The following is a 15,771-nucleotide window of genomic DNA, read 5'->3' as shown; positions in this document are numbered from 1 at the left end:
CATAAACTGACATGTTTCTCATATTTAGAAGGAATCTTAGGGCAAAAGTTTCTGGGGTTCTGATTTAATAAATGCTCCTATTTAAGGGAAGTGACAAATGTCCAATACAACTGAATTTATGGTAAATTGAAATGAAGGCAACCACCTTGCAAGCAACTTCAAATGTCCTGGCATCCACCCAGAACACCTTAGCATTGTGGCAAACTCCACTCACATTTACAAATGGTCAGGCTGCTCATGTGATCCTAACATGGCAGCCCCCATGAAAGGGCCACCCGTCTATACAAAAAAGTACCTTTTTATCCCACTGTTGCTCTATAACTGTCTATATTATATATTTGTTAATATATATATATTTTTTTAATGGTCAAAACATTTGACAAAACAAGTCCAGCATTGTCAATGTAAAACTATGCCCATGCCAAACTTAGCACGATAAGCCCTTCCATTTAAAGAAGCTGACAGGAACTTCCTGATGAGACGAGAACAAATAAAATATAGAATGTATTTTCATGGGAGGAAGTGTCAAGATGTATATTTGTGTCCCGCAGAGTTACAGTCCTGTGTGCAGCAGGCCTTGGAATGGTGTTTACTGCCAACTGCCCCCTCTGATTCTGCACCAGTTGATCATGTTCAGACCCATAGGCTTTCCACCCACCCCACTCAGACCCACTCGGACCCGAAACCTCATTGGCCGCAAGTGTCGTCACAGAGACAACAGCTGTCTCCAGGATGAAGAAGCTACACTTGGGGTGCCAGCCAGTCTGCCTGCCTGCAATTGGAGAATCCCAAAGTCCCTCATGGCCTCCGCACCACACGCTGATTTAAATCCAGCCAACACAAATATGGAGTAGCGCCCTCTAGGGGAGTACAGTGGATGTGCGTTCTTAGAGGCCTGAATGTACCATCATTTACAGTTGTACAAAAATAAATGTTGTAGGTAGTAAAAGTTTACAAAAAAGTTTTATAAAAATAAACAGAGTTTGAAATGTTAGGTTTTGCATTATTTGTAACCACATTTGCAACCATTTGTAACCTTTTTAAACAACACATTTTCAACCTTTCTAAACAACACATTTTCTCATATTTGATTGTGTTAAATTTGGTCCAAACTTGTAAAGTCCATGTCATTCAAATAGTAATATATCCCTTTTTACCGGTACTATACGTAATGAAAATCTATTGAATTAAAAATAAATAAATAAGAACTAAGAGTAATAAATAAGCACTACAAGTTTGGTTTCACTTTTGAGAGTGTGTGTGTATATACAGTACAGTTTGTGTGTGTGTGTGTTTATGTCACATTGTCCAACAGTTGATCTGTGCTTCACGCTCACACCTGCCGCCCACCCGTTCGGCTGCTCAGGAGACCCCTATAAGAGCTGAAGCCGTTTCAGAGGGGGAACTGGCTGTACGAAACCATGGGGAACCACTATTGTGACCAGGACTGGACGTCTCACGTAGATACAGTAGATGGATGATACATGGATGGATGAGTGATAACATATGGAATAGAAATGAGAGGAAATTCAAAAGAAAGGAAGCTCCTTGTAGCCCAAGGAACTACAAGGGACATCCCAACAGTGATTTGAAATGCTTATGAGATTAAATAGGGAAGTGGACACTTTTTTCATAAGCGTTATATAAGCTGTTATCACTGGAATCTTTATTCTTTGGCTCTTTTGATGTTTTCTAAAATAATACACATACATTTTTTTTAAATGGGAAACTATTTGTTCTGGTCTCAATTATCATGTTGTAAAACAAAATGAAAAATTGTTTTTGTCCGTGTTTAAAATAACATTCGCAAACATTTCGCAAACAATTCGTTTTCTTTCAGCCCAAAACAAAATCACATTGATGAAATCACAGCTTGAAATGTTTGTAAAGGTTTGAAAACAATTGTTTCTTTAATGTTACTATTCGTTATTAGTCAGTCAATTCTTTGCAATTATATTTCTTTTTAGTTCTTATGAAGCTTCTGCGGGTTAGTCGGGTTAGCCACGCTTCTCATAGATAACAAGACAAGGCCACGCTGAGCGTAAAACTATCATAGGGAAAGATTTTCACCCTGGCTCATCGATGACTCAGATTGCCCGTCACACTCACCAGCAGAAAGCGAAAATCCACAAAAGTTCTTTCAGTATCAGAAGTTTGCAAAACATCACATAGGCCAACGAGAGGTACAGTACAAGTACAGTACGAGCTTCTGCGGCACTCCATATAGCCTCACGTACGGCCGATCTTTTTCTCTCTCGTGCTGTTGATTGACAGTCAGGGCAGGTGTGGGCTGTCCTGAGTCAGTTCCAGAAGCCCCTGTAGGCCCACCTGTTCTCTGCATGCTCCCCTTGGCCCTTGACCTGATGACCAACTTTTTATCCCCCCAGTGGCAACTGTGGCCCAGGGGCCGGATGGCTTTCATAAATAATCGCTCGTCTAAACAGACAGTTCTTCGTGTGAGCCTACCACAGCAATTATCTGCTACAGTCCCTGCTCCTGACCTCTTGCCTCTGTCCTCACTCATTCAGATCATTTCTTTGTTTTTCTCACGCGCTTGAATTATGATATACAGTAATTAATAGGTAAAAACTGTGTAATAAGAGTCTAAGACCACCAGGAGCTGTTATATCTGTCACTGGTTACATTGCTCTTGATAATGTCAAGTCTCAGTACACAGTGTGCAGACCCAATCTGTTGCTCTGTTTTAGATTCTTTAGCAGGATTTTGCAATTCTTGGGATTTTTAAATGACTGACATGATCATTTTGAATGACACATAAATAACAGAATCTGAAACAGTAACATTTTTATATGAACACCAATATAACAGTCTCTTCAAAAATTCAATATGCGTGTCTGCACTAAGGAAACCAAAAATATGTTTAGCTAAAAGTAGTTAAAAAGTTAGTTAGTTATATGTTAAAGGTAACAGGCAAATTAATAGAGAGTAATGTTAAAGTACCGCTTTATCATTTTAAAAGTAACAGTCCGCAAAGACTTGATATTTAAAATCACTGACATTCATTGACATTTTTATGGAATATCGTAGAGTTTTTATAAATTACTTATCTGTGCCCTTATAGTCACAATTCACATTTCGCGACTAAAATCATGTGGAAAACACGAGCAGCACTGCGTTCTCCTTTTTTGCCAAAACGCCTGGACTTTGCGCTCTCTTGGTGTCTGTTGTCGCTAAGCAACCATGTGCCGTTGAGACGAGGAGGTAAAACCAAAGGATAGATGGATTATATGAACTGAAAATACCTTGCAATGATTCTGCTACTAGATTTAGTTATGCTGTGATCATCTGTGTCTTCATTTTCATTGAGCTTGTCTATATTGGCTGGTTGGTTCTTGTTTCGCCTTTCTGAAAAGTAAAATGTTTTTCACAACACCCTTTTTCCGTGTGGCTAGCTTACATCTACATTTGAAATAACGAATAAGCACGGAAAAGACGCAAAATGTGCATCAGAGTTATCAGATACTCGTTTCAGCCTGAAAAAGATCTCAAGGATAAGTAGTAAGCAATTGACAACAATCCAATCAGATATCAATGAATGAAAGCAAGTCCGGCATTACTTTTATATTTCATTTCACTCAGATATACATCACAATAGGAAAAAAACAAAGTCGCAATGACTTCAAAAATTAATATTGTTTGTTAGGGACGTTTGCATTGTTTATTATAAATGGTTTATCCATACAGGTTATTATTTATTTATTTATTTTACTTACATTTTTTATTAGTGTGCACAAACAACATCTGCATTACATATGTCTCGGTGCCAGGAAGGGACTATATTTACTGTCCAATGTCTAGGCTTCCAACTTTTAACAATCCAATCATATCTAGAATTGAAAAATCAAGCCCCTCCTCATATACTTCCAAATTCCTTCCTTCCTTAAAAGCTGCATAAAGAACGGATCGGATGAGAATTTCAACAAGTTGGTATGATTTATTAGGGTCTTCATGAAATGTCTGGAATATAATTTGCTTAAAAACAATCAATGGCTGTGTAAACAAAACCCTTTTTGCTTCGTCAGAAACAGCAATGGTCACAGCAACTGGTTTTGGTGCATGTCTCTTTAAATGACAATGAGTTACAGCGCACCCCACCCCCTTCCGTCCGGCCTGTCAACACAACAGACGTGTAGTCCTGCCATTACAATGGTTTAATTATGTTTTCTGAACTCCACTGCGCTTAGTTTAGTTTTAAATGTCTCAAATAATTAGTCAGAAGACTAAAAAATCTGTCACAGCCAACAGCGCATCCTAATGCGCTCACGTTGTGCATGTATGCTTGCTTAAAATCCACGGAATGCGCATTTGCAGATGTCAGTGGAATTGTGAGGATTTTAGTGCTTGACGTTAACAAATTATACTGTTACACACACAATGTGAGAGCATAACTAGTGTGCTGTGACAATTTTTTTAAGCCTAAGGACGAATGATTTGAGACGTTTAAAACGAAACGAACCACAATGTTCGCCCCTGTTCATTAGCAAAACACCTTGCTGCAGCTGAACATATTAACGCACATATTGAATTAACATACATACACCTAAACTCCAAGTGCCCAATTGCCAAATAACATAAAAATATAGAGTAAGGTTAACACTGTCTTTGAATGTTCTATTTAGCCCGTGACTGACATAGCTCCCTTCACTATCATATGCTAACGTTGTTCTCCTATCTATATTGTAAATGTACCTCAATTCAGACTGTTGATAAATATTACTTATATCGACAGCTTTGTCTCGTTTAGTTGGTCTTGATCCCTCTTGAGGAACAACTTTGAAGCTCATCCTGCTTGTACTGTCGCAGGTTGATAAAGCACTCTGGCTTAAATTGATTTGCGCAAACAAGCAGGTTTTTTACTTATGGTTTCTGAGGGATTTTAACTAAAAATAAATAAATCTACTAGATTGGGACTCTGCGCAGCGACTACATTGCATGTTGTATACAAACTTTAGCCATGGTCGTCACATATCCTACTGTCGCTTGTGAAAACAACAATGGCAGCAGCGCCGTGGCAGGAATTGTGTAGTTTAAGGGCGGTAACATTAGAATAAGATCCTGCTTTTACGTCACAACAGGAGTGAAATCTGAACGGCTCGATTTCTCACATGCTTGCAGCGAAAGGCTCATCAAAACAATGTTACTGGGATCTTTTTTTCAAGTTTTCTGGGTCGCTAGATGCATCGGGGACCAGATTATAGCACTTAAACACAGAAAAATTTGGATTTTCATCCGATGACTCCTTTAATGCCAAGGACATACTAGACTTTGAACATGCAAAATTCATTCGAACGGTGCTACAAAAATGGGTGGGAGCGATTTCTCTATCTTTTACATTTCTGTACTGAGAGGTCACGTTGTGACATTTATATCTTCCATTGGTCTCAGGCATTCACGTGACGCAAATCAGAGGTCACCAAACTTGAATTTTGAACAGCGAAATGCTAAATATCTTTGGACGGACTTGCGTTAATGGTCCGTTACATTCGCATGTGGATGAATGGAAGTCAATGGGACGAAAAGCCAAGTGTGACCACAGCTTGAATCCACTACTTCCATTTCATGCCGACTTTAAACTAAAATGCGTCATTCTACATTCTAAAAAAATATATAGCACTAATAAAATAAAATAAAATATTGACCCTTAAAATTATTGGAAAAGGTAAATCAAGAAAATTTTGAAATGTTGCCTCAAAAATAAACTGAAGTAAGTTTAAAGAAGTAAAATTATAATAATAAACAAAAACTAAAGTAAAATTTATTAATATAATATAGGAACATTAACAATGACAAAAGTAAATACCAAAATTGCTAAAACTTTTATAAAAATTATACAAAAAATTTAAATAAAAGCTAATTTAAATATTAATAAACTAAATAAGACTAAAATAAAAACTTTAAAAACTCTGCTATACATGTGGCTTGGGTTATATCTAGATTTTTACACATTTTTAAATTTACACATCATTCTACATTTAGATTGTCTTGTCATCACAGAAACATAGAGCGTGTATATCCACACCATTGCTTTAATGGTGGGCACAGCTTTAAATGTTCCATTTGATGGTGGGCCCGAAGTCTTGTGAGGACTAAACTGGCAAAAATGTCTCTGTGGAACAAGCGGCCTCCCGCACCATGCAAAATGGAGTGAGGTAATCCACACTTTCATTAGATATGACTCTATCCCTGAAGTATGAGGATAGCCGTGACTAGTAGATGAGAGGGAAACAGGATTTTGTGGCTCACCAAAAGCAACCATTACCAAACTCATGTACAGGACTGTATTGTATGTTTCATTCGTACTAAAACCAGAAGAACAGCCAAAATATTTGAATATGGAACAAAAGAGACATAATGGAAATAATGTGAACTAATCTTTGAAGAGAGAGTGGTTGTCGTCATGATGCTGGTAATTCTGTGTTTGGCCTCTGAGTCAGCCATACTAACATTCTGTCCCACCAGTGACAAACGCTTGAGGATTAACTATCCTGTCACAAAAAGGTGTGTGAAGTCGCAGTGGACATGAAAATAACCCGCCTAAGTGTGTGCGTGTTCCCAATATAGACACTCTAGCTTGTAAGCTGATCCTCTGTCATGTAAGAGTGTGTAGCTCAGTGTCATAGTTGTGTATTACTGCCATAGATTCTGTGAAGTTTACTTGTAAATATTCATTAATAATAGAGACATGATGTCTAACAGTAAGTTTCAGTGAATAATAAAATAGATATTGACTTATTCAAATGTTGTAAATTCATCACTGATACCTGAAGTAGACATGGATTCATAGACCTGCTATGTCTCAAATGCAATAAAAGCACAGTAAAAGTGTTAATTAATTAAATTAAAGTGTTTGTCAAAAGTATTGTTATTGCTTGTCAACGTTGACGAAACAGTATTTAATAATTTAAAAAGTACAGTGTTTTAACCTTCCGGTCTCTCTCGTGAAACCAACACGGAAGTGACTTTAATTGAAATTCATTGACTGACCGCTAGAGAATCTCAATGAGCCCCCTATTAAAATGGCCAACTTTAGAGCAGAAAAATGCACGTATACAGCCTGGTACAATAAATGATCTTAGTTTATTTAGCTAATTTTGACATTTACATTTAGGCATTTGGCAGACGCTTTTATCCAAAGCGACTTACATTGCTTATATCCTATACATTTTACATAGGTATTTGCAATCCCCTAAGATCAAACCCACAACCTTGCATTGTTAACACAATGGTCTTACCACTGAGCTACAGGAAAGCTTCATGATAGTTGAGCTTCATGATAACTGTGAAGAGGGTGAGTTCTCATCAGTTTAACTTATATTAAGCCTTAAAATTCATCATACTATGTCCATGTTTTGTATAGTGTATGTATATGACACAATAATACAAAAATTAAACGAGTATAATTAAAAATAATGAATTTAAGTAATATTGATAAATATGTAAGTGTGAGAGTTATGTACAGATGTGCATAAATTCTGTATATAGATATGTAAAATATCAATATGTATTCATATAATTATGCATAAACACTAGTGTAAGATATTGCACTACATTTCAATTTAAAACAGTTAAATGTAGATACTTTGCCCAAAAGGGGTACATACATAGTTGTGTGAACAGCAATGAAGTATGCCAGTATTGGAAAATACAACAAGGAATATTACAAAGAAATTTCACTCAAAAAACAAATTCGGTCATCATTTATTCACCATCATGTTGTTCAAACCCTGTATGACTTTCTTTCTTTTGTAAAAACACAAATGGTTTTGAGAAATGTCTCTGAGGTCTTTTTGTTTTTACAATGAGTCAATGTGGACTGGTTATAAACATTCTTCAAAATATCTCCTGTAGTACATTTTGTGTGTTAATGTTCATTTTTTGGTGAACTATCTATTAAACTGAGTCCACACACTTTTCGCGTACTGTTTATGTTCATGTGGAGTCAGCATTTATCTAACTTAGTAACCTTAAAATTTAGTTTTACTAAAATTTGGTGTGTATTTTTGAATGCAGTTTTACATACAGTCCTATTTTTTAATAAACTTTAGTCTTCCATTCTAAACATGACTATTAAACAAGTGTGGTTGAGCAGGAATGTCTTGCTGTCTAGAATTACATTCAGGGAAAATAACAAAAAATATTTTTAGCAACCACACCAATAGTAGACAATAACTTTGTTTATTCTAAGATTGTGTGCTGCAATTAAAAAAAATTATTGAAAGAGATCTCAATTATTTTGTTTCTCCGTATCATTATAGCCTTGGTGTGGATGCTATTCTGTTTAAACGTTATGTTTGTTATAGTCACTGTTCTTGATGTGAACAGGCCTTAAAGGGACAGTTCACCCAAACATAAAAATTCTGTCATCATTTACTGACTCTCGAGCTGTTCCATAGCTGTATACATTTCTTTGTTCTGTTGAACACAGAGAAAGATATGTGGAAGAATGCTTGTAAACAAACAGTTCTTGGACCCGGTTCACTACAACAGTAGGAAAAATTACAATGGTAGTTAATGGTGCTTCAAAACTGTTTCCAACATTCTTCCAAATATCTTCTTTTGTGTTCAACAGAACGAAAGAATGTAAATGGTTTGGAACAACTTGAGGATGGGTAAATAAAGATTTTTGGGTGAACTGTCCCTTGAATTAGAGTCATGCTAAAACAAACTTCTATGTTCTCTTTAAGTTACCATTGGACTTGTTTTCTAAATTTCTGAAATTGTCACCTCTCAGTTACCATAGTGTAAAGCCAGGGGTAATTGCAGATGTATTTGGTCTTAGTGAAACTATCAACAGTGCTGTTTTGATCAGGAAATGGGATTAAAGGATTGGAAAGGAATGTTACCTCTGATTGGCTCATAAGGTGACAAGAAAATGAAGAAAATTTTTGATTTATAAGAGAACACATCGCATCAAGATCCTAAAATATAAGTTAACACCACAGCCGAGCTGCAAGCAATCGTGTGTACACAAATACATTCATGCGTGCAACCGCACATACCTTACTCACTACACAGTAAAGCATCTCAAGCTGTCTTTCCTCAAAAACCTGTCAACAACCACTAGCGGATTCTACTCAACATCTGCAATGTCTCAGACCTCGCTGTTGTTTTTCTTCTCTCTCGCTTGCCCTCTCTGTCTCTCTTACCCAGTGCTGCTCAAACAGGCCTGGCCAGCTTTCGTTTCAAAAAGCTGATGAAATTGTCCCATGGTCTACAGCTGGTCCTCTGGACTTGACTTTGAAATCAGAGCCGGCCGCGGAGATGTTTGCATACCGCTTGTAAGCAGTGAGTGGGTTCAAGAGACCACGTTAATTAACAGACAGGATTGTACTGGTTCATCAACAGACCCCCCTTTTAGTCTATCTCACAGTTTACCAACTCAAATAGATCTTGAGGGGCCAGGGGGCATTGAACTCACTGTACAAGCTGTGGTTTTGGAGTTGGCCTTATACATTCCACAATTCAGTATATGCCAGTTCATGAAAAATTAGTTTGGAGGGGTTCTGGGTGGTTGCTAACATGGTGCTAAAATGTTAGATCCTACAGATCCGTAGAAGCTTAGATCCAATTCACTAATTCTTGTTGTAGATCTCGCGAGATCCCTCTTTAGGTAACAACGTCAAAGTTAAAAGGTTATAGTTCTAATAATAGTACTAATTCTGCCATCATTTATTTAAAATCATGTAATTCAAACTCTTGCTTCTGTGGAAGACAAAGAAGATATTTTGAGAAATGTCTTCTTTGTTTTGAGCCCATACAATTCAAGTCAATGAGGTTAATGTAGTTCGGTTACCAAAATTCTTTAAAATATCTTCTGGAGATTAACATCATCCTTAAAATCATACAATTTAAACACACTCACACGCAGGTTGCTCTTAAGAAACGCTTAAGAAAGATCACTTAGTTTACATAAATCAGGTGTACACAACATAGGATTTCTGTTCTTTTTGCCTTGACAAGTGCTATGGATGACCTGTGGATCATCTACCGTCACTCTATCTCATCATCATCAACACCGTTTCACTTTAAGTCATTACCATGTGTGTCTATGGGTGTTTAAGTTTGAAGATAATTAAAACAGTTAACATTTTTTAGTATGCTTCTTATGAGGTGCTAATTTCATTTTAGCATCTATGTTAAGACATATTTTAATTATTAAAAATGCATATTCTGTCATTTTCTATCTTTTTTTACTTGAATTTAATGAATGTTCATAATGCTTTTACTTTTTTTGTTACCATTAACAATATATGGTGACTTTGACTATTTTAACTATGTTTCAGATACTTTTCGTACTTACTTTAACATTTAAAGAAAATTCCAAATCCAAAATTCTGTAATTTCTTTCCTTTGTGGAATATGTTTTTTTAAAGAATTTGACGTTGATTTTACTGTTCTTTTTATTCAATGAAAGTGAATTGTGACTGAGATTGTTAGTCACTAAAATTTTGCATAGCACCCTCTCCCGTGATCTACAAAAGAAAGTCACACTGGCATTGAGTATATAATGGCAGTTCATTCTTCAAATTATGATCTTTTCATTTTGGGAGGCCTGTCCCTTTAAAGGGATGGTTCACTCAAAAATGAACATTCTGCAATTAATTATTCATCCTCAAATTGTTTAAAACCTGTATACCTTTTCCTTGTTTGGTTGAACGCAAAAATATATATATTTGGAAGGATGTTAGCAACTGGGATATCTGGGACATCCTTTACTACCATAGTCAAAAGTCATCAAAGGTGCCCCAGAACTTTTTGCTTTCCTAAATTCCTCAAAATATCTTTTTTTGTGTTAAACAACACAAATAATATATACAATAATTTTTCTTACTATGGTAGTCAATAATGCCATAGAAATGTTAGTTGCTAACATTATTCCAAATGTCTTTCTTTGAGTTCAGCAGAACAAAGAAATGTATACAGGTTTGGAGCAATTTGAGGGGGAGTAAATCATGACAGAACTTACATTTTTGAGTGAACTGTCCCTTTAAGACCTTTAAAGTATAGCATCTCTGCTCAGATTGGAGATTTCTTTCATGCACTCTTTCACATCACTCGACATGACACCATGGTTCCTTACAGATGTTCTTCCACTAGAATCACCAGTATTAGGTCCATGCAAATCTAATCAATATCAAACCTCTATTAAAAACACCCTAAGACCCTAAGCCCAGCAGCAACTCTCAAGTTTCATACGTCCCGAAGAGGGATTTTCTGCGCCATCAAACAGTTGGAGTTTTGATCACACAATGTTTGGACATCAAAGTTCGACACCTCCTCCAAAGATCTCCGTTCCACCTATTCTCTCTATGAGCGTCTCTCGATACGAGAATCGTTTTTATGTCTGGAGCATTTAATCAAATGAATCACGCTTTGCTTTTTATCTCATGCTGGGGCCCTTTGTTTTGGGCCCCCGAAACAAAAGCATTAATAAATCCTGTTGGCAAACAGGCTGTCTAATGGAAAAGTGATCCAGGACTGGAATTACAAAGGCACAGAGAAGGGAATTGAGAGATTAGGCGAAGGATGTGAATCTAATGACTTTAAAGTGGATAATCCCATACATCTGGAGCCAGCAATTGTTTGATATTTATAGTTGATCATCAATCTTAATTGGTTTGTTATTCTTTATGAATAGAATATGAATGAGAGCGCGGGTTTGTTTTGGTTTCATTCATGTGTGGTAGGGCTGGGAGGAAATGTAGATGTGTCTTTAAGAGACACTCAAACCAAGCTCTTTAAGCTGAAAGAAAAGCAGCAGCCATGAACTTTCTGTCTCTGTCTTAGAGAAGATTAGAGACGTTAAATTTGAGAAGGTTTTCTCACAAATCTCAGAATATAATGCTTTATTGCTTTTATTAATTCATCAAATCGACATTAAATCATGCTAAATACTTAAAAAGACTGCATAGATAATATGATATCTCATATAAAGCTGCAGAAAAAACCAAGAGACCATTCCAAATGTTCATTAAATCAGCATTTTTAGATGTATTGTGGCCATTTTAGTCCAGTATCTGTTGAATTTCAAAAAAAATAAAAACTCAGGAGAGATATATAGTCAAAATTTTGAAATATGTCAGTGCCATTGTTTTGTCTTAAGATACACACCAGTAAGGTTTTTACACATGCATTTTATAAAAGCAACTTCAATATAATAATTTAACTTCACGTTAGTCATGCCCCAAGCTCATCTTTTCTCTGAAACTGGATATTTTGATCTATAAAGCAATATGCTTACATTTTTGGAAGTTTGGCATTTTATGACGTGATGATTTGGAAAGAAAGGTAGATAACTAAGTATCCAGCATTTATGCAAAATTCTTTCGATAGCCCTACTGTTTCTAAATGCATCTAAATTATGCATATGTTTTCAAAAAGCTAAAATATGACTGTTTTGTTAATCATTAAAGACTTTTTTTACTTCTGCGTCGGAATTACGACGAAGCCTCTACGCCGTAGGCAACGCGCCGGTTTTCGTTTATACTTGTGCGTCGTTGTCCTCATCGACAGCAATGGCCACCAAGTGTGTGTATTCACAGGCGATTTGCTTGTGTAATCAAGACAAGAGCCGAAGAAGAAGCTGTTCGTTGTGTACACCGTTTGATAAGCATTTAGCAGTCATAGTGGCAAGTAAATAATACTTTTTGCAGTTCACGTAATTTACTCACGTAAATTTATTTAGACAATTCATTCGGAAATGCGTATGAGTAAGTCCGACTCTCACGCTACCATTGAGTTTTTTTACCTGAAGGGAGGGGGATCACGCAGTTTCCTGTCGCATTGATGCGCTTTTAAATTTTTGGAGAGGTGAAGTTTATACTCGTACGTGAGACCGCGTATCTTACGCAGAGCCGAGTACCCTACACCGTAACCTGACGTTCACCTCTCCCCAAAAATCCGTCATCCCAACGCGGACTGCTAGCGCTGTGATTGGTCTGTTTGAACCCCCCCCCTCAGGTAAAAAAAACCCCTCCGCGATAGAGTCATGTTTACTCAAACGCATTTCCGAATTAATCATCAATGTAAAATATTTGTGCTTCTGTATTAAACATCTCAAATCTGCAACAAAAGTGTCTGATTCCTTGCAGCTATTAATGCGTATGCTTCTCAAACGAGCTTCTTCTTCGGCTCTTGTCTTGGTTTCACAAGGATCACGCGCGTGGACACTGACGCCTAGTGGTCATTGCCTTACGACGCGGACAACCTTGTAGATGCATAAATGAAAACCGACACGTAGGCTACGGCGTAGGTCCTACGCAGAAATAAAATCGGGCGTAGGGTTCGCGTCACTGAGCTTAATCCATTCATCTGTTTGTATTATTTCATTATTTTGATACAATTTGTTTTTGAATATAGACATTTAAGAATACATAATATTATATGTTGTAATGTCTACCAAATGTTTGTATTAAATTAAAATTAATGTTTGCCAGTAAACAACGACTTGTTTTAGCTCTTAAACTCTTTTAATGTGTGTGTGTGTGTGTGTGAACAGCTTTACATTGTGTGTAGACTAACTGTGTTCTTGCCCTACTGCAAGAGATTTACCCTTTGCCTATTTTCATTATGACGGCTTCATGTCTCTATTCTTATCCTTAGCGTCAATGGGACACTAGCCAATCGCATCAAATCACTTGGCTACAGAAGCAATGTAGAAAAAATAGGCAAAATAAGAGCTTCCCATGTTTGAAATTAATATCTTTTTACAGATATTTACAGATATTTTTACAGATAAAAGTTTATAGCATTTACAATATAGTATCCTGTTTATGCCAAAATTACCTTTATATGATTAATTAAATGATAAATAAAAGATCCCTCATAAATTAAATAATGGCATTAAACATAAATATAAATTTGGGGACAGATATTTTCTTTCTGACAATGGCTGGGTAAGCTGCAGAGAAGTAGATCAGAAACTGGCCACAAGGAGGCAAAATACTCCCCACGGAGGGTCCCAAACGGTCTTTAAAATGGTTTCATCAGTTTAGAAACAGGAAAAGTTATAATCTATTGTAAAGTCTGAAGTCATGCAAGTATTAATGTTGCTAGGCCTACCAACCCTAGTCTTAAGATATATTATAATATAGCACTCGATATGTGCTCTAAAATGATTAGATAATTATATGACTTATGAAATATGAAATATGAAAGTGCTTAATTGTTTATTGTGCAGATATAATAGTTAATACGAAGAGTTAGGGATTTGACTCATGGTTACCGTGTGGTTAAACTCTGGCATGTCACATAAATTATAGAACAAATCACCTAGCTAATTTAGGAGAGATGTATAATTGTATAAGGTAAACACATTTTTGCGTCCTGGATGATAAAACAGACATACAATTGCAAGGTCCATAAATAAGATTCAGTACAATATCCCCCAACGGTATATCAACCCCCTGGCAACCACCTACAATACACTAGCATGATGAAGGCGAGTTTTACATGATGGACAATTTTTTATGTAATCCTGATCAGAACATGCAAATATACAAGAAATTCAAACATTAACAACTTTATTTCAAACATGTGAGAGAATAATAGGTAAAAAGTGCTCTTCTCCTCAGACACGGGATTGTGAATGACATGATGTGTCCTGCTGTGGGATGGCATGCTTGTCACACATCCTGAGACCAAAGCCATTCCTGGCATTCGTGGGCACATACCATAGGCATGCAATGTAATCTTCTGTCTGATGTGTGTCTGTTAGTTGTTATTTAGGCTACACGATAATATCAAATATTTAACAGTATATCTAAATAAATAAAAAATTAGATTCCTCCAAAATTTATTATTATGGTTCATTTGCTTGATCTATGTACAGATTCACCCTGACCCTGACAAGGCCAGCAGTAAAGTAACTGTTTGCCTGTCAGCACGCTAGGATTTGGCTCAATTCCTAGTATCATACCTTAGCCTCTGTGCTTTTTGTCTGTCAAACAATTTCACAGAGTATAGATCTTCCGGTAGATCTGGGCGATGACCAGCCGAATGCTGCAGTTGCCTGGTGGATTTGAAAAAAGTAAAAGGGATATTTCACCCAAAAATGAAAATTCTTCCATCATTTACTTATCCTCATGTCATTCCAAAACTGTATGACTTTCTTTCTTCTGCAGAACACAAAATAAAATATTTGATGTTGTTAACCACACAACACTTAACATCATTACTTCCATTGTATGGACACAAAACTACTCAGATATTTCTTAAAATACGAATGTAAGTGTCAAATTATCAATGTTACTTCACAACGATAAGTTCAACTCACGATTCAATACGATACACAATACTGGGTTTACGACTGCAGTTGTATCACGATATTTGAAGAAAAAAATAAGAAACTAACACTCAAATGACAGATTTAACAATATTTAGTAACATTTGTTATTTTGTTAAAGAATTGACAACATTCAAGGTTTAATACAACCATATTTATGTCAACTAATAAAACTGAATCTTAAAATAAAAATATTAAAAATGACATTTAAAACATGCATAAAAAACATATTGACACCACTTTACGACTCATATCTTGCTGTTTTTTGTATTGCGGTATGCATTACTTCAATATACTGTTATACCCCTAATCTTCACAAATATTGTCATTTTGTCCTTCAAATAGTATCGCATAGTCCTATTGAAACAGTATTATCATACAAATATTAATACATGCATTGAATCTATTTAAGGTCTTTCCAATATCAGATTTCTCATGATGCAGCATGACAGGCCACATGTGTGCCA

Source organism: Triplophysa dalaica, chromosome 24 (assembly GCF_015846415.1).
Source record: "Triplophysa dalaica isolate WHDGS20190420 chromosome 24, ASM1584641v1, whole genome shotgun sequence".
NCBI lineage: Eukaryota > Metazoa > Chordata > Actinopteri > Cypriniformes > Nemacheilidae > Triplophysa > Triplophysa dalaica.
The sequence above is the reverse complement of the archived record's forward strand: the minus strand, read 5'-3'. Positions refer to the sequence as shown.